The sequence below is a fragment of the Strix aluco genome, chromosome 2, assembly GCF_031877795.1.
Source record: "Strix aluco isolate bStrAlu1 chromosome 2, bStrAlu1.hap1, whole genome shotgun sequence".
In the NCBI taxonomy this organism is placed as follows: Eukaryota; Metazoa; Chordata; class Aves; order Strigiformes; family Strigidae; genus Strix; species Strix aluco.
This window is the reverse complement of record NC_133932.1, coordinates 872,478-897,052: the sequence shown is the minus strand read 5'-3', so window position 1 is coordinate 897,052 and position 24,575 is coordinate 872,478. Positions and strand designations below refer to the sequence as shown.

Below are 24,575 nucleotides of genomic sequence, written 5' to 3'. Positions count from 1 at the left end.
GAGGCTCAGCAATTTCTGACCTTTCCTGTAACCTGTCCTACTTTCCAGAATTGTGACGTGCTAGGTGTGGAGCTAAGCTCAGCAAGTATGAATAGTTACAGCTGGTTTCTGCAGTGTATGTCTGCAGAGTTTTGGGGGCAGTCCTAAGTTTCTGCTGGTCTGGTATTACTAATTCTTTGCAAGTAAACTTGTAAAGTTTGGATAATAATCTTTGAAAAGCCTTGATGTTGTAAATTCCTTCATTCCCTCGCTACCACAGATTCTTCCTGATACAATGACAGCAGGTGTCTTTATCTCTATGGATGTGAGTTAGTGTGAGCAGTTTGTTAAAGGCACGCGTATACCACCTATATGTCTTTAGCAGACTTGATAGTATTCATTTAATAAGGGAACAGAAACATAGAGGATGTTTTTGTGGAATTGTAAATTTAATGGGCTTTCTGTTGTGCCATTCACCTACAAGTTTTAAGATAGTTTATTTGTACAAAGAGCCTTCATCTTTCCTAACCCTTATTTCTGTAGCCCAAATATAGCACAGTTTGTATTCTGATTTTACTTGAAAGGGCTTATTGCACCTTTCCCCCAAAATAAACTTTTCTTTTATATATGAGCATGTGTACATGCACATGTGCACACTTGCATAAATAAAAGACTCAGTTTGACAAGTCAAAGATGCAGTAACTTGACCCCAGAAATTACTTGTTTTATAAATTACTCAGTAAGTAAGATAGCTCAGTCTAAAAGAAAAATACAGCATTAACTTTCATTTAGAAGAAACAGTATTAAGAAACCACAACCATCTAAATATCTACCTGTAAAGAAGGGTTCTCTTTCAGATCAGAGGTACTACAATGACTTGTTTATAATAGACTTTCAAGGCTGCAATTAATGCTGACAGCCAGTTACTTTTGCTAAACTCATAAAAGTGCTAATCCCTTTGTGAATCTATTACGGAGAACTTGAGTTAGTCATCACAATGAGAAACAAACCTTTTGAAATGTCTGTGCTAGAATTCATGATGCTATTAAGTAATTTGAGAAAATAAGCATTCAGTTAGCTCCTGCTACAGTGAAACTAGTACGATGCACTCAAAACAAGAGCATTCAGCAATAACACAGTATGTTCTTAATCAAGGCAAATTTACTGTGAGCCAGGGGTCAATCAAAAAAAGGAACAGGAAGCTTGCAGCTCTCTTTGTGAGCTTGGGTAAACCTGTCCATCAGTATCTGTGTTCAGCAGTTTTGTAAGTGGTAGCAACATTTAAATGAAAAATCAGTCAAATTTTAATTTAGCCTGTAAACTTCTGTCCCATATGCCATAACTTTTCATGATTCAATTATTTTGTGTATTTTATATCTCTTAAAATAATGTTGTTTTTGATAGATGTAGCTGGGAAAAATCCTATTTCTAGGACAAGGATGGCTAAGCTAATGAATAGTTGATAAAAATGTGAAATAAATGCTATTTAATCTTTTAGGCTCAGTATTAATGAGGCCACACCTGAAAGAGCTGAATAGAGGAAATAAAATTGCTGAGTCAGTTTCAACTCGGTTTAACATTTGTCTAAATCATGGAACTTTTTCTAAGAAACCTGGCTCTATTTTGTGCTTGGATATTTAAATAGTTCTTTGCATTGGGGAGGATTCTTCTTTTGAATTGGAAATATTTTTCAGTCTTTAAAAAATTTTTACTACTTTTGTGCGGTGAAAGTTTAACTATCCTGAAGCACTTTAAGAAAAACACACCTCCGTTTGGTCTCTACATATACAGGTTTTAAAATCTATGCCTAGCCACCATAAAAATAAATGTTATTGGATGAAGGTGGGGTTTTTTGAGTAACACATGTCTAAATTTGGGCATCTGATGGAGTGTTGGGTTTTTTTTAAATAAAGCAATTCCCTTTGAGGCTAACCTCACTCTACAAAGCAGAAGTCTTCAGGCTGTTTCAAGCTATGTGCTTGAATCCCCAAGCATTTTGACAGTCTTATGTATTTTTCTCCCTGCCCATGCAAAACCACAAATTTTGAGGATGTGATTTCAAGTTCACTGAGCTGAGAGACTTTTGAGTATAGATTCAAGCCCTTTAAAAATTTATTTACCCTAAAGAATGTGTAGAACCTTCCTTAAAATGTGCCTATGATTACCAAAACAACATATGCATATGAAATATTTAATAGAAATGAACTGTTCCTCCAGCTCTGAAAAAAGACTGCACAGAGAAACTTTGCCAGATGACACCAGGTCGTTAAGTGCTTTGTGAGAAATGTCTTGGCCTATTCTAGTTACTGATGAAACTTGCTTTCCACTTCAGTGAGGCCAAAATTTCACAGTTGGATGATGCCCTGGAGATTATCAAGAACACTAAGAAAAATTTCCCATCACCTCTGATTAATTACCCAGAGTAACAAGTGTTCCCCTGGGCAACTTTGTGCCTCAGCTATAGATAAGCACTGTTATGTGAATTTTAATGAAGTGCAAACTCTGCAACAAGCAGGATCAAGTCACCATTGCCACCATCTTACTTTATAGTCAGCGCTATGCAGTAAAGCAGTTTAACAGAATCTGTTGAGACTCCAATTCACAATGAAGTTAACACAATGTTATCTGAAACGTTAGTAGTGGTTTGGGTTGTGCTTAACTGTAAGTGAACCACTTAATGTTCACTGGTGGATTTGAGACAAATAGTCCAATTCTACAATCACAAGCAAAGGACAGGCATTAAAACTGATCACTTTCCATTATGGAAGTGCACATATATGTGTTAGTATATGCAAACATCAAAATGTTTACAGCCCCCACATCAATTTTAAGAAAAGCAGTTCTTCAGCTTAGGTGATTATAGTGTGATCTCAGCCTAGGTTCTCTCAGGTACTAATATCCAGTCAATGCCTACAGTGGTCTCACAAGCCTGCGAAAAAAAATGAACATGTTTTTCCACAGTCAGTATGAAAAGAGTTCTTGGAGAATGTTAGCTCACTACATTGTAAAGAACTCAAACTTTTAGCAACATGTGTTCCTGCTGGCAGCTTGGTAACATAAAGATAGAATAATAGTCATCGCTTGCTAATACAGTAATGCTAAGAACTTTAAGGTTACTGATTCAAGTGTATTTTGGGGTGGGGAGGATAAAAGGAGGTAAGAAACACCCTAAAAGGGCTTTAGTAGAAAGTGATTTCATGTATCAGAGATATTTGTAGAGGAATTTAGGGAACTCTATTGGCAACAGTGTGGAACGTATCCATAAAAAAAATCTCCAATACTTTCTATAGTACAAATACTGATTTATTTTTTTTAACATTCCTATTTATATCTTTCTACCAGTTAATGCATTTAAAGTATTTCCTAATGTCAATGAGGTTACGTAACCAATTATCCAAATACCCCCAAAAGTACGCCTCTTCTATAGTCATTATGTTATGACATGTAACTCACTCATTAATATCATGATCACATCATTAATACCTTGGAAACAATTCATAAATTTAAATCTATTGGTAGATTTGGGATACAAGTCCTTCTTTACTTGGTTAAACAAAACCATGGCCTTTCCCAACATACCTTGCCTCACTTATATTCTCACAACAGAAGAAAAAGAAGTAAAAGAATGGTATTTGTTGAACTATACAAATGAAAACTAATTTGGGATGTTTTTTTGTTTTGCTGATTCATGTTTTTCAGTGTCGTCCTCCCTCCTTTTCAGCCCTAAGCTGAAGAACTGCTTTTCTTAAAATTGATGTGGGGGCTGTAAACATTCTGAACCTTTTCCTTTGTGTTATTTGTATAGAATGTGATTCTGAGAGAGCTGGAATAATGGAGACAGAAGTGTTTATTAAAAAAATCTGCATCATTTAAAAATGTGTGTGGACTTGTCTGTGATCCTCCAAGAAGGGTCCCCTGAGAGTAGGGAAGCATGATTTGTCTCATTTTATAGATTAGTAAACATAGAAGTGAAAAAAAAAACAGACAGATGGTCCCTAATCTTTGACATGAAAAAGGAGAAAGGGAGTTGTAGTGGTGGAATTTAAAAAAACCTACCACCACCAACTGTAAAAAACCCCCAAAAACACAATTGTCAGAAAACCTACCAGGATTACTACTGAGTTTATCCAGGGAAAAGTTTTGATGATTCACAAGTGGCTCTTGAGTTGCCAGTCTTTTCAATTTGCTTGCTGTGCATGTAGTGCTGCCCATCACCTGTTGTTAATTATAACATCCTATAAATCTAATGTTAGAAGACTAGCACTGAGACACAGTGCCTGCACTGGCTTAATGGACACTCTAGGAAAAAAATAATTTTTTAAGAGTTTATTCCTGGATGGATTTCTGTGAATCTGGCATTGTTGTGAACTGATATTTCTATTAAAAAAACCACTAGTGGATGCCTTTAAACAAATAAGGTCCTGGCTTTATACAACCATTGTGGCTTCAAGCACCATATCAAAAAAACACTATGATGGGAAGCTATCATTTAATAAATCAAAATAGCTTGCTTGGTAATAAATATTTTTCTTAGAAACCACAATACTCTCTTTCCTATGCATCATATGATTTCCCAGTTCCTGCATTTTTTGACATTACTGGAGTAACAAAGGAACGTGGGAAATAACTCAGCATGGTGAAATCATTCAGTTTAGTTTTGCCTACACTGTGGTTAGAACAACTTAAAAATATGTGATTTCAGGCACAGGTGATCAAATTCTTCCTTTTTTCAGGTAGCCACAATTTGGCTGAACTGTGCAGTGCTGCCTTTCTGAGATGAGGAAAGTGCTTAGTTGTGATTAAATCACTTCAATTCTGTTTCTCAGCTTTATATTCTACAAAGGGGTGAGCAATATTTCTATTTCACAGTATGTGGGAAATTTTGTTGCCTATATGGGCTCTGAGCATTAAAAAACACATCAAACTGTAAAAAATGCCATGAATCATTGCTACTGACTCTGTGTTCTATGTTGGCTGTTGTTCAGATAACTTCCACTTACATTGATAAATCCGCCTTTGTAGTTAGCAGTGAAAAGAAAGCCAATATTTAACAGAAAAAAAAAGGAAAAAAAAAAAGTATGTTTCCTCTCTTCAAACTAAAGATTTACATTCTGCTGTCAGTGACAGCAGTCTATATCCAGACTGGGTCTAGACACAAGTCCTGTAAAGACACATGCACATAAATAACATCTATAATAAATATACTATTGCATTTACACAGATGTATTCTCACACGTAGAATAACTTGCTGACATAAAATACCAAATTGATTGGGACCTACCTATTGGCATTGCCAAAGACTATAAATTGGTCCAAAATATTTAGCAACAGACTTTGCTAAAAACATGTATGGATTTGCATGCTTGCATGTATTTGTATATGAAATCATACATAAATTTCACTTAAAGAATAGAAACAAGATATACTTCTGTAAATAATACTGCTCTGTACAAAGTCCTTCAAGTTTTCTAATGTCTGCTAAGAAAGTCATAAAAAGTTTATAAAAGTCTGAAGATTCAGCTTGTTTTACTGGGATCCCTTTTACAATGCACTTCTCATGCAAACATCAGTGTATTCTTCCATTTATTTGTTCCACAATTATTCAGTATTCCACAGCAAGAATTTTTGTGTTCCTGGGTGTGAGATTCTTTTTATAATGAAGTGCAATGTGGGTATGAATATATTTATATAGCTTCAATGACTTATTGGCTCTGCTTGCTAGTAAAAATATGGTTTTGATTATCCTTGAAACTCCTGATTCAACCTACTTTGGGAAAGTTGAGCTGTATTGTTTTTTACTGTTCACATGACACACTGTGCATTCTAGCTGAGATCCAAGGTACTGTACAGTGAACTTGCATCAAAAGAGAAACTTGCAGCAAACCTTGATTGGAAGCTGAAATGTAACTTAAGGAATATTAATAACAGAAAGGTATTGAAAACAGAGTTCTGGTTTTAGGCAAACAATTTCTCAGTGGTTCAAAATGATAGTTGAGGAGACAGATAGGATAAAAATTGTTGAAAGAATACAGGAAATATTATGAATCCTTGGAAAAAAAAAAAATCAGAGTAATGTTTGTTTAACAGACAGGCTTTAAATGACCTCAAAGAATTATGTGCCACGTTGGTTACTGTCTTGTAACAGAATTCCATTACTTTGAAAGTAAATGTGGAGCCTGGGGCAGCTTTGTTAGATATGCTAATAAGAATATATCTATCCTCTAGCTTATCTTCCTGAGCACCTATCTCTGTGTATTTTTTTTCCTTTTCCTCTTGTCTGCAATGGTGACTATATGATAACCCACTTAAATCCTATCTAAAGCAATTAATTCTTTACACTAACGGTGGTTTTTCTGATTCAGCTGTATTGCTGTGTATTTCTAGAAGCTTTTTTTTTTTTTGAACTGGGGAGAAAAGGAAGCTACAAAGTAGAACTGCAGTTTGTTTAAGTTCATCTTAACATACTGTGAAAGATGTGCAATTGTATTAGCGCAATGGACAGCAAACTGGCTGTATCTTGATTACTGATATACCAGGAAAGGAGGGGATACATTAAAGCCATGTGAGGATAGAAAACTTTCGGAAAATGTTTTCTATGTACTTTGGTTCTGAAGTTAATTGCATCTCTGCATCCTCATGGGCCGGTGGCCAGCCTCAGAGCCACCTGCTTTTTTTTGGCGTACAATTCCGCAACTGACTGCCTTCCTGTCTGCATCCTAAATTGCACGTGCCGAGAACATACTGTGAGTACATCAGGCCTGCACTGTGTGCAGTTCTGTTCTTGAGGGAAAACACGACACCATTAACTAGGGACTGGTAGGGTTTTCATGCTGAGTGAATAATACTGATGAAATAACCTACTGTATGGATGCCCATCCCACTGAGTAGAGAGTTATCTGCATGTGTGTCTGAAAAGCAGTTGATGTCCTCGGCAAAGCCTCCTTCTCTCAGAATAATACCCTGACATCTTCTGTCTTTGTGAATGGAGAAGTTCTCTCCTCATCTCTGGCTTGGGGCTGGTATTTTCATGTAGTTTTCTAGCCTTTGTCAGTTAAGATTTTTGACAGGATAGATCCTTTTCAATGGCAATAATTTTCCCCAGGAAATGAAACTTTGAAAGACTTGTTAATTGCATTGTTTCAGCGTTAGAGTTTTTCATTAATTATGCTCTCTGCCCTCAATGACTTTAGCTCTCAATGCCAGTGCAGCACAGAATGCAGTCTCTGACATATCCATAATGGTTGTGCAGTAGTCTTTTAACAGGCCATGAATCCAGGATGTTGCATCTATCATGTCACTGTTCCCTCTCAAGGGAAAGGAGCTGACACTTGCAGTTCTTTCCAAACCCAATTCAGTGTGGTCATCTTAAATAACACACTCTCGCTAAATTTATATTAATAAATGGGGCCCGAACCTCCCTGCCTATTAGCAAAAGCATCAGCTCTCATGTCTTTCACATCAACTGATGCTATATTGCACAGTATAATGTTCTGCCCAGAAATGTTTTTACTGGCAGGGAATGGGGGTGGGAGGGCATCTTTTGTAATGCTTTAAACAATTGAATTGTTAGGAAGAAAATTACCTTGGCTTAGTAGGAGAGTACTTCACTGTACCAGTTCTGATATCCAGACTCAACATCCAGTAATGAAGAGATCTTAACAGTGCTGAGTATCAAATTTGAAGGATTCTGACAATCAGCATTTTCTTCTCTTTCTAGAAAAGAGAAGGGAAGAAAGCATGTATGTTAATACTCTTCAAAATATGCAGTACAGAAGAGAAATATTTTTTACTTTACTCGAATAAATAAGCTACATAAAGTTTATTTTATTTTCCTATTTTAATATTTTTTTGACGTAATCAAATGTTAATACATTAAATAAACATGAAACGGCACAGGAAAATTGTGTTTAAAACTGTTGCTCGGGTTACGAAGACACCATGAAGGGCTCACATTTTGATTTGTTTTATTTTTATGAGTAATATGCATTCCCACATTATGCTTGTGTGTAGCTCTGTAATTCACAGTAAACTGTGAGTTATTTTCTGTTTGGACTACTTTGTATATTACAAAGGATCACTATTTCTATTCACACAAAGCTAATTTTTCTCTCCTCAACAGCAGTCAGTTTCCAGCTTGTTCAGAGTTTTGAACAAGCAAAAGCTGGAAAAATGAGAGAGAAAATGGAAATATTTCACTATACAGTGTAAACTCTGGTTTATCACAAAATACCAGACAACAACAAATTGCATCAACCAAAGCCTAAAATCTAAGTAGCTTCCCCCCCCCCCCCCAATAAACGAGTAACAGTCGACAGCTCTGGAATGTGCACTCCTCTCCCATGAAAACATTTTTCCGCTCTGCCTTTTCCAAAAATCAAAAGTTCAAAGCTAAACTACTACACGTTATAAAAGAACAAATTTACCATGACACTTAAACAAAGACATGAGTCAGTGTATTCAGCTTTCTTGAGGGAGGAAGGAGGTATGTTTCTTGTTAAGGCAAGGTTTGCAGTAAAGAAATTATTTTTATAGTTTTATGTATCTCCTTATAATTATTTATCCACATAGATGTTCTATTTTACTGTATAGTTAAAGTTGTAACTCATGCCTTTTTTTGTCACTGATATATTAAGGTTTACAACATTCCTCTTCAGAAAGCAAATTATTAACATCCTTGTTATACAAATGGTCAAGCGCAATCGCAGATATTAAGACAGTTCAGGCTTCTTTAGGTTCTCCTTGGCAGTCTGGGAACCTCAGCTGCTGCTCTTTACTCGGAAGAGTGCTACTTTTGTTCTTGGGAATGGCACAGGCAAGAGGAATAGCATGTATGTCAAGGACAGAGACAAAATGAGATGGCTTTGGGCTGCTGTGGGTAAAAACTTGTATCTGGAGTAAAGAGCGTGTGATTTTTGTGTCCTCTTAAATGTGAGGTGTAGAACACAACATATTAAGCAGCTGAATCGCTCTATGTAGTTTTTAAAGCTGTCCAGGAAACTTGGAACACCATTTCCATTTATTTGGAACAAGTGGCTGACTCATTTGTCTGTGTTGAAAAACATCTACTTCTGTTCCTACTGAAATAAGATGGATATTCTGAAAGTCATTTCTCTTGTACAACAGGAGAGAAGTGCAGAAAGCCACAGAGCTCCTGCTAATATTAAGCCTGGCCATCCCTGAATGTATGGTCGATTAGGAATATGTTAAAGGATGCAAACTTCTGCTTTAATGTGTCCATTCTTTCAAGCAGATTGCTACTGCAAAGTCTTGTTCTTAGCAGATACAAATTCTGGGTAGCTAGAACAAAGGTCCACTCTAGATTTGGACCTTTGACACTGAATGTTATCTTCAGTAGGATGGAACCAAAATCAGAAAATCTTTCCGCATGGAGAAAGCTGACCTCTGAAACTATATCCAACAGCCTAGGCACATCATCAGGATTCAGCTTTCCCTTAGTGATATGTAAAGATTTATGAGGTCGCTCCCAAAGAGCAGTGTTCTGCAACTGTAGAGATGATATGCTTAAAATGAAGGACACTTCATTTTTTTTTCCCCCCTTCAAATTCATTTTTTTACCAATATAGCTTAGACATGAGGTGTTATAATTTGTATAGCTGCCTCTCTCTTTCTGTTGTTTCCGTAAGATGACATGTGAAAGGACCTTATGTGGTAGTTACCTATAGTTGTTAAGTTCTCTTTAGCCTTTTAAAAATCCTGTTATATTTCACAGGGGAACACAAAAAGGTGTAATGTAATTAATACCAAGAGTGTTTTAAACTTCAGCTTTTCAAATGGAAATGTCTGGATTTTTCATTTGTCTGTTTTGGAGGCCCTTAACCAATTGTGCCATTGAATTTAATGTTGGTTATGAATGAGATTGCGGAAAACAAAGGGACATGGTCTGTGAGAAGTACATTTCTAGTTAAGGGAGAGCGCCACAGTCAGTTTTGTCAGGTGCAGGCATATCGCACTAGTGACAACGGCTAGAAGCACCAGGCAACTCAAGAGGGGGACCTGCATTATGGGACCTGCTGGGTAGATGAACCTTGTTTTGATAACCTCTGGAATAAGGGCAAAAGTGAACTCTGCTTGATAGACAATAACTCATTTAATTTTCAGTCATCATGCATGAAACTATGAAAGTTACTAAGAAAGCCACACCAGGATAAATATGTCATTGAGTCATGGGGAGTAATTAGGTGGCAGTGCCTTGATAGACAGAGGGCAGCTGATTCAGAATAGGGTAGTGGTAGGTACACTTGCTGGCTATGTGCAAATGAGGGTGAGAAGGGGTTTGCTTCCCCCTTTCTCTGGAGCCAAGCATAGTCCTCGCCTATGTGCTTCTTCGTTTTGCTACACAGGCAATACAGGCAGTAATACCATGTATGTTCTGAAACAGTCAGAACCACAGCTCAGCCACACTGGGTACCAGCCACTGTAATAAGTATCACACAGGGAAAATATGTATTTCCCCAGCCTGTGCTTCCACCTCCCACATTACACAAGTGAGCAGGAAAGAGACTCTCACCAGAGGTTAGGAAAACTGTGTGATTTATAACATTGGTGGTAGGTGGAACAGGGGAGACTGTGGGACCAAGAGAGCCAAGTATTTTAAGCATCTGTTATAGGCCTGTGCCAGATGCAGGATACCAGACAAGATGTGCCATTTGTCTGTTCTTGAATGGAATTTCCTATGTCCCTAATACCAAGCAAACTCTGTTTATTTATAATATAACTACTTCTGGTTTTGTAGAGATGATATACAGCACATTTCATCTTTTCATTCTCACAGTGACATTTAAACACTTAAAAAGTGATTTATTTAGCTGTGTAAATTCAGTCAGGCTTGGAGGGTGTTTTGCTTTGTCATGGGTAAATCTGTAAAGGCTGGAAAACCTCTCTGTTTAGGGAGGCTAAATTGTGTAGTTTCCAGAAGTACAGTTTTCTCTAACGCTTGTCTGGGTTAAGAATGGGACACAAGTTCTTAGAAGACCTATGTCAGCAGGCAGTGATTTCAAGTGATCATTTTCATGGGCACAAAGAGAAGAATGATCTGGGAAATCTGACTGTCCTCTCCTAAAAGTGGAATTTTTTTCCACTTTCAACTGATTATACTTAATAAACGATTCCAATTACTTCCCAAAGAAATAAGCAGGAATTTCTAAGCAAAACTTTTTCTCAGAATACGTCAATTGAGAACTACAGCTCTTTGGTGAAAATACAAGCATTAGTTGTAAAAGGAAACATCCCTCATTTTTTGGAGTGCATTAGAGAGCAACATAACCTTCCCAGCATCTCATGAGATTGATTATCTGGGAGCTGAGCATCCCACCTTCAGGTGACTGTGCTACCTCGTTAATACCAAAGACACAAACCCTAAACTACACTTAAGACCAGGTGGAAAAGTTAGTGCTAGGGTATCTAGGCCTAGAAGGAAAATGCAACAGCCCCACAGTAGAAGGCCTCCAGAGTAAGCAAATTGCGCAGAAGGGTCAAACTTCTGCACATCGACCTTTGTTAATGTCGACACCCTTTCCTGCCAGTGCTGGAACGCCCGTTTGCTCTGCTTCAAAGGCACATCTGGCTGGACTGTCAAACCTGCCAGCCTCTTCCATGGGCTCCTTCTGACACCCTCGCCCCAGCATCACATCTCCCAGTCCTTCACCAGCAGGCTGTGTCCTGATCACCTTGCTACTCTCCAAATTAAGACCTTTTTCTGAACTGTTGCTAGTTTTTGAGTTCAGAGGTGATGACGCCCAAGATAGACTTCTTGACCTCAGCCCTCAGAAGACCCCAGCTTTTCCACAGAAATGCCTTGGCTTCTTCCAAGGACAGGACAAGAGGATTAAAAATAAATAAAAATCTGCAAGATGGAAAAAGTGAAAAGCTGTAGTTACAAATTTGCTGACAAAAACATGAAGGCCCACAAAATTACTAATCATAATCCAAGGTCCTCCAGTGACATTCCCTATAACTTTTTAGGTCACAAGGTACACTAAAGCATGTGCAATTAACTGTCTGCATAAACAGAGCTCATCCCTTTCTGCCTCAGTTTTTCTGTTTGTAAAGCTGAGGCTGTAATATTTGACTAGGGTATTGCTCTGAAGTCCAGCTTCTTACTAGAGTTATTAGAATAATTACTGCAGCAAATGTCAGAGCTGAGTGAAAGCACTGCCATTCAACAATTAAGAGCACAAACCACAGCCATCACTTTCATTGTGTTGTTACAGGTATAGACTCAACAGAGCAGAAAACAAATGTTCACACTTGCTTCTAGGTGTAATCCTGTTAGGAGAGTATCTTTCCTCCCCCCGCCCAGTCAAAGGTTTTTCCAGTACACTTAGATGTTTCTAGCTGTAGCTAGAAAAGATACAGCTGCGTTTTTTGGCTTGTATAGCTTGAGCTCAACCTTCAGCAACAACTTGGTCTGAGCTGTTTTACAAAACTATTTTTCTGTAAACATTTTCATTCAATAGTTATCATGTGATATCTGTGCTCCCTGAAAACACACTAGTGACTGGGTGCCTTATCTTCCTATTACTGGACTGGTCAGATACTGACTTGGGAGGTGGTCTGAAAGCTGGGGACAGAGATGAGACAGAAAGCACTTAATGAAAGCTGGACTCCACGACAGAGTCCTGTGATAGACAGTCCAACAAGTTGATGCTGAGTGACAAAGAGAGCAGCATCTCGAGTGGCAGCTGAATGGATATAGTCAGCTTGGAGAGGAGTTTTTACGCTAACCTTGAGCTCGTGGTTTTGGAAACTGTCATTTGCAAATGGACCTCACACAATCAGAGCATAAAATAAGGGATCCAGGCCCGGTTTTGAGGGTTTTGCATGCATTCACACTTTGGGGTACTCAGAATCCGGAGGCAGGTCCTTGCTTGAGGTTCAGGACAATCTCTAACGTAGCTAAATCATGCAGCCTACAGAGGCTGCTGTAAGGAGGCTGCTGCTTCCCACAGAGGTTAAGCTCAGCCAAGAATAGCATGTGTTTCCTCCTCTGCATTGAGCACAACTGCAGCTAAGTGGTTGCTTATGTTCAGAAATGAATGAAATATTCAATGAAAACAAGAATCTTCACTGACGCGACCACTGCTTCTTAATCATTACACAAAATAGTGTTGTCTTGCCCAAGCGTGCCTGGCTCTCTAAGGATAATGGAGACAGTACAGTGTTTGGATAGCTGCTGTTTTTTCAAGAGTGGGGAGGGTGTGCCTGTGTGAGGGCATGTTCACAAGAGTTTTAGCCCAGAAAGAAATAGGTACATCTGGAAAGAGCATAATCCAGGTTGCCAGACTCTGGCACTGCTACTAGAAATAATCCTTTCTCAGGAAAGTACCAAAATGTGGCTGTCTGGTTTGCCCACAAGTATCCGGGCATTTTTCTTGGCAGGCGTGGGTACTGGCAGTTATTTGGCATTTTGATTCCTGCCCTAGCTAGTGTCTATTCTTTCTTTGCTGAAGATGGAAGGATACGCCTGTGGTTAAATCACTGGCCTAGGGATTAGGCAAAGTGGGTTCTGCTCAGATTTTAGTCTGCATCCTTGGCCAGGTCACTTAAGCAAGAATTTTGAAAAGTGCTCAGCACCCACAAACAGGATCAGATTTTTCAAAAGCTCTCTGCTTCCACTGAGGCAGCAGCCAGATGATCAAAGGAACTTTTCAGAAAATTTGGCTGTGAGTGTCATTGCGAGAGCTACTGGGTGCTGAGCTCTCATGAAAATCTGGTTCTCATTGAGGTGCCCGGATGGGAACTGAGCTCTCCAACTAGCCCCCATCGTGACGGGAAGACACTTGAGAATCTGGCCAGGAGCAGTCTCTTGAAATGCTACACCAGCAACTTTCTCTGTGCCTCAATTTCCTCTAAAATGAGAGTGATGTTGCCAGGGTGCTTGTAAGGATAAATTCATTAATCTACTGTATGTGATGTTCTTGGATGCTTCTGCAGCCAGAGGAGGGAGGTGAAGTGTTTGTAGTATATCTTTCCAGACATACCAATCATCTGTGTAAGCAAGAGTGTGTTAAAGGCACTGGAGCAGGACTCCAGGAGTCAGCTTCACTCTATGTACAATTTACAAGCCTTCAGGTTCAGGAGCTGCTGCTCTTTGTTTGTCCTAAAGCCTTGATCATGAGTCAGGGCTCCACCATGCTAGAGGATGTAACAAATAGATCAAAAAGACTCACCCTGAAAAACCTTTGTGCTAAACAAAGCGGGGCGGGGAGAATACATTGGAAAGAAATGATAAAGCTATTCTAGCCTGCTGTTTGCCTTCTGAACTCCCTGCCTGTTAAGTACAGTAGTTTTATCATTTTCTTTCCCTTTCTTTTCAAAGCGTTTGGTACTTTGGTGGGGGGGAGGTTTGGGGTTTTAGAATTTCAACTTTACAAGACTGGCTACTCTCCTTATCCTAGATACACATATACAGTAGTATTTTTTGCAGGTGGGTTTTTTTGGTTTTAAGACCAAAGAACCTTAACTTCAGAATGGACATTTTTTAGTTTCCTTTTTTTTTTTCCCAAACTTACAGTGGCCTCGATTTTGCCTCCAGATGGAGAAATCTGAAAGGTCCTGAACCTCCTGTGGTGCGTGCTGGGGCAGCCTTCCTTCTCTTTCCAAGCAGCCTCCCCTCACAGGATGCGACATTTTCTTTCCAGCTGAGAGCGGAGCCCCCCCCTCTGCCCCCCTCATTTTTGGCCTTCCAGCACTGTGCGCATCTGTGCGAGCTAATGCTACCCAGATCCTTCTCAAAGGGGCACCGAGGGCTGGCACGCAGAAGCGAAGCCCCCAGGCTGTATCTCTGAAACCCAAGAAACCTCAAACGCATTGTGTTTCCATAAATGCTCCTCAGCTGACTGGGCTGTGGGGAGTTTCTGCTCTCCTCAACCCTTGCCTCTCCTTTGGGAACGGGAGGCGCAGGCTTTAAATCAATTCTCTGCCTGCCTGTGTGCGGAAATGGCGTTAACGTGAGAGCAGGCCGGAACCGCAGAGCCCACAACGCGAGGCGGGAGGTGCCCCGCACCGCCGCGAGGTGCCCGGCCTGACTGACGAGCGGCCCTTGACCGCGGCTGCCCAGTGGCCTTCGGGGCTGTGGCGGCGGCGGCGCGGCCCGGCCGGCGGCGGGCTGAGGCGGGCTGGTGCCAGTAATGGCCGCCGGGCGTGGCCGGAGCCCTGAGGGTGCCCCGCGGCTGAGGGGGTGAGTGCGGCCTCTTCAGCGATTTAATTCGATGCTGGACGCAGGTGCTTAACGGCTGCTTCTGTTAAAGTGGTTTTGTTGTTTGGGGGATTGTTTTTTTTAAAAGCAGAATACAACATTGTTACAACTAAATTGTCCCTAAATGGAACCCGCTGACACAAACCCCTGCCATCTCAACAGCATTTGGGCAGGTACAACATTCCCTGTTTTCCTGAAGTCTCAAAGACTTAAAAGCAGTTGAGCCAGCAAAAATATTTCTCCTCATGATCTTTGGTGGCGGAGGGGGAGAAGCCGAGAAGGAAGGGTCGCTGCGGCCTGTGCTGTGGCCTGTGGTGCTGAGTGCCCCCCAGAAAGCACCGAGTTACCTCTCCAGTTACTGTCAGCTTTGGCGGGAGCTGAGGGAGGAGCCCTCGGTCTCGTGGATGCGGTCATTATTTTCAAGGATAAGGCTGTATGTTGTGAGTGTCCATCAAGCTAAAATTCCAGCTCTCAAAATACGTTTGATGAATGGAGCATTGAAAATATAATAGGTTTCTGTTTGCTTATTTTTGAAATACTTGTTTTCATGAGATAAACAGTAGAAAGTTGAAAGCACGTGTAGCTGAGAAAGCGTCTCTGAGCAGTCACAAATTGAACTTGTTTTGCTTGCGTTTCATAGTCCTTTTGTATTGAGTTCTTGCGAGCATTCAGCATACGAGTGACAGATGTGATGTTGAAAACAGGGTGTTTCAAAAGAATAATATAAAATATTCATTGCAAGTGGATTCTGAACTCGGTGAAAGGCAGTTTTTGTGCTTGAAGTTTGAATCTAAGAGCTCTCCTGCCCTGACTGTGGAACAGATATACCATAAGAATCACACGCCAAAAGTAATCAGTAGCTTGGACTTCAGATACTGAGTATTTGTAACTAGTTGCTTAAGAGCGATCTAAAAATGAAATGCAATGAAGGTGACATTACCAAAGACAGGTGATGAGCGGATTTCGTTTTAAACTATAACTTAAAAGCCATCTGTTGATTTTATAGCAGTACAAAAATAAAAAAATCTTACTGCTGCAAATGGATCCGATACTTGATTAAAGGCTGGGATGTTAAACATACAGTTTTCTTTATTTCCAGGATAGTATGAACAATGTTTTTAGCTGAGGCTAGTAATGCAAGTTTAGGAACAATCCTAAAATGTTTTCCATGTTTCCTGACGTAATAAGTTATGCCCAGATCTCCAAAAGATAATAATAGTCCATAGGAGTTCCTAAGCATAAGAACTAAGAAAACAGCCTTGCAATGTGCTGCGATGGCAGCACATCCAGCTCCTGAACTGCTGGCTGGAACTGGAGGAGAGAAGGAATTCCTGTAACAGGCACAGAACATTCAACTACTGCACCACTTTCTTCCGTGGAAGACAGAAACTGCTGCTGTGTCTGCACCTACATGCACATGCAGCAAAACAGTTTGGAGATCTCACTGCCCGGACTTGCACACAACTTGTGTGCACAGTAGGAACTCAGTTCATCACGAACACCTTCATCCTTCACTGGAGGATATTTCTGGAGCTATTCAGCCAGAAGTCTGGGATCAGATAGGACAGAATCCTTCTAGTTGTTGCCTTGTTAATTCACGTAGGGAATTACTACTTAATAAATAGGCGGAGTAGTTCTTGTGAACTGACATTCACCCTGTGAATTCTGCATTAAAGTACCGAGTCTGGTCCAGTAATCTACAGCAGCATGTCACAAATTGTACCCACAACAAGTATTTCAGTCTTGGAATACATTCAAGTGGAGCCCAATAATGATTACAGCCGTTTCTGAAAGCACAGCTGGATTTTGCTAAGCTCTGCCCACCCTCAGCAAAAGTCTTTCCATTCATTGGAGGGCTTGTGCTCTGTCTGAGAGCTCTTGTTTTACCCTCTTTGAGTTAAGCAGAACTTGGCTTTGTCCCTTTAAATCCTTCTCCCTATCAACTCAGCAACCACAGAGGCAGTTTATTACTGAAAAGAAATCTAAGAATCAGTTTTGGCCAACATTGTCTTGGAAAGTTCACTTTATTAACATGGTTTTGGTTTTATTTCAAAAACACTTTGACAAGCACTGACATTTTTGGAACCAGTAAAGCACAAGAGACTTACTCCTAAAGGCCTAAGCTTTGCATTTTTCTGCAGCGAACAATGTGATGTGCTACTATGGTAAATTCAATTCAAGCCACTGACTGATAGGAAATAAGTACTGAGTGTTGTCTTTTTTCCTTCATTTTCTAAAATCCATTTTGCGTGAATGCTAGTGCTTGTGGGATGTACTTGCTTAACTACTCTTCGCTTATTTGGTTTTTATCTATAGTGCAGGTGACATACATCAATGCTGGCAACATAAACTTTCCTCACAAGTCTGCTTTTATTGCTCAACTTTGACCTAAAGTAACTACCTCTTGACTTTTTGCTGAGTTTTGCCAACAAGGGTCCCAGTTGTGCATTTTATATTAATGTCTATCAACTGAGAGTTGGACTAAGATCACCTAATGCATTTACAAAGAAATACTGGGAAATAGATGAACACTTTCTTTTCCTTTTTCTATTTTTTTTAAAGGCAAGCTCAAAGAGAAATTCTGGTCTCTGAGCCACATAAAAGACCCTTGTTCTGATACTCCGCATTCACTGGAGCTCCACACATCGTGGGAAGATTGGAAGGGCGGAACAGAGGTAAGTTGTGTGCTGGCATAAGCAGACCTGACTGCTAGATTTCTTCAGTGGTAAGTCGATTGTATTTGGTTTGGGTGTCCCTGGGGCTGTGCCATCTTCCATTCTGTCCCTTTGAAAATTATGTCGAGTAAATGAGAAGCAACATAACCATCTCCATTTCAGGGACTGTAGTGTATTATATATATGTATTGTTGCTTCACATCATAACACTGGGTTTTGTTAGAAACGTGTTTTGATCTCTTGAATTTTCAATTGCAAAAACGGTCAAATGCTTTGCTTGAAGTTCCCTACGCAAGTCTACAGTGTGCTACTGTCCACTTCTTACTTTCCTTTCAGAGAGAAGAATGCAGCAGTATGTTGGTCTGGAAAGAGTGGTTGCTTTTTTAGTTAGCAGGAAACATATGCTGCAGATGTTTCAAAAATCTGGCTTTTAATATACCTTTGATATCTAGTATGTCACGCTGTTAGTTTTGACTCATTCTCCCTTTAATAGGATAGGTTATGTGTATCCTATGTGTTGCTGCAATAGATTCCCAGGAGCTGAAGTGAGCTGGCATACCTGACCCAGGAGCCCGTGATTTTTAGTGCTATGGATATTTATTTAAAATAGCTCTTTCTTAAGTTTGCAGTATATTTTTTTCATCTCGGCTTTATTTCAGAGTGACTGCATAAATTGTATGACCTGTCTCTGCAGTTGCATAACCAGATTATATAGGCCTTTCCCTACAAGAATGGAAAAGAACTGGTTAGGTTCTTTTTCTGTTTTGGTTTGTGGTTGTTTTTTTAGGTTGGAGTGTTCTTGTTGGTACCATTTATTTCTTTTTTGCAAATGTGGAGTTCTCAGAAGCTGACGTTCTGAAGTGTTACGATTTGGGATTGCCAAGAGTGTTTTTGTGATAACTGGCCAGATGTCTCTAAACTGAACGCAATGAACACACACACACTCACACACATGCTTTTCTTGAAGACGTGGAAAAAGCAAGGTGTGCACATGATGCGTAACAGAAGGATGCTCTAGCTGCATAGTATTATGAATGGCATAGCTGCTAGCATGCCTCTCAAATCCTAAGTGGAAAGTTTCTTACCTCCCAGGAACTCCATATTATTTTTGAGTGCCCTCATGTTGAACTCAGTGTAGTTGCTGATGAGACCCTATAAAGAATGATGTCCACATACATGCACAGACACCACAGTCATCAGTTTTCCGCATGCACACAGCACTGGGAATAGAACTTAAGACCTTCGCCTCCGCAAACACAGCTGCTCATCTGGCTGTGGGCTTTGTAGCCAGCAGAGGGAACTGATAAACACTCTCAGAGGGCTGCTTTATATTTTTTTTTCTCTAACCAAGAGAGGGCACTGATTTTCATTCCCTTCTAAAAAGGGTCCATTACATGTCACCCCCTCAACAGTTTCACCTGCCATTCAAGAAGCAACCGACTTACATTCATCTTGCTTTTGCTATAAAATATGGACTCGCATGAAGTTTTAATCATCAAAAGATGTCCCTAGACTGCATAGTGGTATTAATCCCCTGCAGTGCAATTATGAGACATTAAATTCATTACACATCAAGACAATTACAGAAACACATCCAACATTTCAGGAGTACAGGGAGACCAAGCACAATTGTTTACTGATGTGTATAGAGAATAGGCACAGTTATTGCACAAGACCCACAAAAGGCTTCAGAAGCAGGACTCATTATTATCTTTTTAAACACACAGAGCTTCACAACTTTTGCTGAAGGAGAATTCTGTTAGCACAAAGAATAGATCTCACTTTCTGGAGGGAAAGCCACAAAAAGGCAACACCACTTAAAGAAAACGCTAGAAAGTGTAAGTGGCAAAAGTAAGAAACTTCTGCACAGTTAAATACAGATATTTCTTGTTCTTAATCAGACAGAACAAGCCACCTTTAATGGTTTTGTCTTTTCTTGTTCCTCACTACAATAATTCCACTGAACCATTGCTCTTTTAGAAATATGACAGTAGTGAAAATTAAAAATTATCTTCCTGTAGATGGAACAAACCCACAGGTTTTGGCCTTGGAAGGCCAAAAAAAAGTAAGGGGAAACATAGGGATGTATTTAAGCTTCAGGGATAAAACTTAATCTTTCCTCCCCTGAGATGTATAGCAAGACATAGAATTAGTGGGCAGGAAATTCTGCCTTGTAGATGTGCTCACGGACATATGAAAATTGTCCTACCTTCGAGGGCAGGTAGTGACATGACTATTAATGGTTCTTTTTCAAGTCCTTATCACTCCTGTTAGTCCTCCAGTTACCTCGCACACATTCACTATTTTATCTATGAGCAATGCATGTGTAGTGGTAATTTTCAATTTAAAAGAATAAGAGACAAGGCTTTCATTGCTAGGGCAATTACTCTAGAAATGAAGCATCAGAATGTTAGGTGGTTGTTTGTTTTTTTTTTTTTAATGAAGTATTTGCAAGGCCACAGGAGCAATTAGGAGCCTGTACTGTAAATAATTAGTACTGTACTGTAAATTAGCTCTAGGGTTAAAAATTGAAGGGATAGGGCAAAGCTGTTAGTTTGAGGTTGGCTGGTTGGTTGTTTCAGTGGGTATGAAATTATATCCTATATGTTTATAGAGGTGGCACACGATTGTGAATGTAGAAAAGAAAGGAAGAATATATTCTATGTGCCATACAAGATCCACGTGAATAATTTTGCTTAAGTACCACGTGCTTTTCTTTGAGCTCATAGTCAGATATTGCCCATCATTTCTGGTCCATGGCAGTGGATCTCTGCTTGCTCATCTTGCCAAGAGTGGGTTGGTCTCCTTTAACCACAGAGGGTAAGAGGTGGTCATTTGGCTATTTATTTACCCCCTCCAAGAATGATTTGCAAATCCTGTTAAGGTGTTTGTAAAGGGTTTCACAGGAAGTTTAAAAGTGTTGGGAGTAAATGACCTCTCAAGATCTGTCACTGGAATTCTCCCTGCTGTTCAGCCCTAAAAAGTCATGCAAAGATGCATCAGCTGCAGAGGGGTGGACTTTATAATGCTGAATACAGAATGAAGCATGGAATTAAAGTGATGAACTGGAACCCAGAAGAGCTAAATCTGACTCTTACCATGAATTTTCACTGTGACCATAAGGAAAACAGTCCATATATTTAGTATCAGCATGGCCAGAGGAAAACATATCTCTGCCTCACAGAGAGGTGGGTGAAAATAAATTAATGAAGATCAGAATGTCTCAGAAGCACTGGGTAGTGGCAGGCCTATGCATAGAGAAGCAGACAGTAATATGTCTATCCTGTGTTTCTAGGTATCTAGTCTAATACTTTTGACAACTGTGGGAGTTATACTAGTGGCTTAAGTGGTCATTAGTGCCCTAAATGAACACCTAAAAAACCCTAAGCATGACCGCCAGGAGAAATGGCTGTGCCTGCCTGCTTAACACTTAATTCATCTGTGGCTGAAAAATTAATATAGTCTCTTTACCTTTATTTTGTTGTTTTAAAATGTTGTAGTCATTACTGAAAAAATCTGAATTCCTTGTTCTCCCACCGATTCACTTTATTGTGGTTGTAGCACTATTTTAAAATGACAGTATTTTAATCTTAATATGAATATGCTTTGATCTTATAAAAAGGAGCTTCAGATCAGCATAGAAGTTAATAAATGCATTCCTAGGCATCCAAGTTCTCTTGGAGACCTGCTGGGTGCAGTTTCCCTTCATCCCCTGCTGCAAAGTGATGCTAAGCTGAATTATCGACTCAGCCTAAGAAAGAAATTGCTCAGAGGAGATTCTGATCTAAATTAGACGCATTCCTTTGAATAGTTTTCTTAATATGTCCTGCAATTCATTTTTCAAATGCCAAAACATTACATTTCACAGCAGGCTTTAATAAAAGGTATTTTGCTATATACACATTTCCTGTGGCAAATGCATTTTTAAAATTTTTTTTTTCCTTGAAAATTGCTCTGTTAGAAATTTTGATTTATCTGATAGAGTAAAATCCTGTGTGAACAATGAGGCTTCAGTGCCAGATTGTAGACCTAAATTCTGTATCCATTACAGTTAAAATCACATATCTGTGTTTCACAACAGGGGTGTTTTTGGAGAGGGAAAGGAGGTTTGCTGTAAAAATCAGATGTTAACTAAGGAATAAAATTTTGTAGCTCAGAGATAGAATGCCAGTTATGAAGAAAACTACTGGGCTCTATTCCTGTCTTCTATGGGCAATTTCATGGATTACCTGGATGCAAAAATAGTTTTACTGTAAGCCTGCTATAGAAAGCACTGTACTTTGTTTTTTGAATAGTTCCATTTGTTTGCTTTTGGGGTTTTTGTTTGGGCTTTTTTTTTTAAAGATACTTACGTAATCTTCCAGGCAAATAGCTGAAGGCAGTGTTTTACCCCATTAGTTACAATAGATAACATGTAAAATACAGAAATCTTAGATACAGTATGCAGAAAAGGGCACTTTGAGCAGAGTTCTGTTGTTATACAGTGCTATAGCTTAAAATGTTGCAGCTAATGTGAGTACAGCTATACATGGACATAATTCTTTTTTAGAAAAGACTATTTGGGGACAGAACAAAAAAGAGTCAATCTAGAAAGATAATTGTTTGGCTATCAAGAAGAAAATACCACTTTTTAACTGCAGAATGTATTACATAGAGTACAAACAATTTACAGACAGCATTCACTGCTTGCTTTTGGTAGTTCATGCCTTCCCTCTTCTCTGAGCACTGGCGAGAGGCATTCTAGGATTAGGATTTCTATGATGGAATTTCTTTAAACAGGTGACTGTGTGTTAAAAATGCACTGACTCACACAACATGAGAAACTGGTACTAGTCACTAATAGATTCATCTCTGTGCAGATGGACAGATGAATAGAGGGGAGTGCAAACAGAGTTTTGAAACCACTTACTTTTTAATGTTTTGACTGTTCAGTAGCTGTCTCTGAGGCACTTAACTATTCCTTCCTCTAGCATTAGAAAAGCCTGTGTAGGTAAACTGTAGATAAAATATAATTCAAACTGATCTAGAAATTTCATAGAGACACAAGGTCTGTTGTTCCAAGGAACAGAATTTTGCTTGTGAAATGTGTACTTTAAGCATATTTGGTACCAGATAGTGAATTCCATCAAGCTTATTACTGTGCTTCTGTGAGGGCTTAAGTTCCATCACACTTTTTTTTAAAGGCAGTGAAACCTGTGAAGATGCACTTCAGTCCCTAGATTGGCTCAATCTGGCTAGTAAATAATAATAGTAATGAAAAACAATTCCTTCCTTAAAATAGCACTAAGCATTTTGTTTTTCTGAAACAGAATTTAAGGAAGCTTTAGAGTGTAGGTTTTTTGATAACTTTGATTGGGTTGAGAGGGAGACTGCTAAGAGGGATAATAAATTATTAGAATTGGTCTGGGTATACTAGTCTCTTCAAAATCAATCAGAAAGTGAGAGAAGACCTTTTCCCAGCCACACAGTGTTTCCCAGCAAGATCTGTTTTTATTTCATTGCTAAAACAACAGACTGTTACTAACTTAAATGTCAGATGACACTACATCTGAAAAAAAAAAAAAAAGAGGGGGAAAAAAAAATAGCCAGCACCACCCAGCAAGGCAGTGCTAGAGTTCACATTAAGACTTCCTCACAATAGCTGGTTAGAACAGAAACCTGAAGTAGCAGTAATCTTACCTTGAGTATACAAGATCCAAGGAGAGAAGATCACTGGCTCAAAACAGAGGAGGACTGAGAAAGTGCTCTGATCTGCTGCTGGTAGCATGCACTTGGCTTTTATGTGCAGGTGGGAGGAGCTGCTCCCTACGGTAGGTGGGCAGTGAGGATAGCAGGCGAACAGCCTTCAGAAGGCATTGTAGAGTAGGTTTCTGCTCTTTGGGGACAGAGAGGGGGAGAAAAAGCAAGCTGGATGGCATTTACTGGAGAAGTAGTGTTGGATTTATTTGATGTTGTTTTTCTTTAAATATTTAGTTAACTTAAGATTTTTCTACTGTAATTGTTTCTCTGAATCTGAATCTCTGAACTATTCCAGTTATAGTGCTACTAGGTCTCACTTTGTCTTTGGGAGGGATTTTTACAGCAGTGAGATAATAATGCAAAGTAGTTATCAGAAAGAAAGGGAAACTCCAGCCTAAGAAGGGATAGCTATGAAGAAGCAGCCCCTTGATCCTTGAAGTTGTCTGTTTACTCAGGGATTGAACTTCCTTTATATTCCAAACGTCTACTAGATTTCAGCTCCAGAATCCTCCTAAGTTTCTGTTGTGCTGAGCTACCCAGCTTTTCCTTGACGCAGCTGTGACATGTTCCATCTACACACTGACTTTCTAGCAGTTTAGTTTAGAGCAGTTTTATTGTTCCCTGTGTCTGAGTTCTAAACAATTTTCCCAACTGGTATTCTCAAAAGGCAAATGTAGCCAAAAGACAAACCAGTAGGAATACGCATTCCTGGTGGTTTCTGTGTAAAATTATTCATTGTTCATTTTAACTCATTCATTGCTTTCAAGGCACAGAAGAGTGGATGTCCCAGTGTCCAGACACTGGCTCCTGCAGGTGAAACGGACTGTTGTACCCATCTGGAATACACTAATTCTGTATTTACATATGTCCCTGAATGAGGCATCTGGGCCTGTATTATTTACCATAACACGTGAATAAAACCTGTGTCGTATTGGAATATTAGTGAGTGGAGAAAGCCAGAAGGA

At 39.5% G+C, this 24,575-nt stretch overlaps 1 protein-coding gene across 2 annotated transcripts in view; it reads right to left on the bottom strand.

Annotated features, from left to right (window-relative positions):
- The window catches only part of COL8A1 (collagen type VIII alpha 1 chain), a 92,461-nt gene extending 68,818 nt beyond the window's left edge, over positions 1-23,643 (bottom strand). For both annotated transcript variants that reach the window (XM_074807431.1, XM_074807438.1), the window contains exons 1-2: positions 23,551-23,643; positions 7,562-7,692 (exon numbers count right to left, since the gene is read on the bottom strand). The gene's annotated coding sequence lies outside the window, so the exon portion shown is untranslated. The remainder of the gene's footprint in view (positions 1-7,561; positions 7,693-23,550) is intronic.
- Between the last annotated feature and the right edge of the window lie 932 nt (positions 23,644-24,575).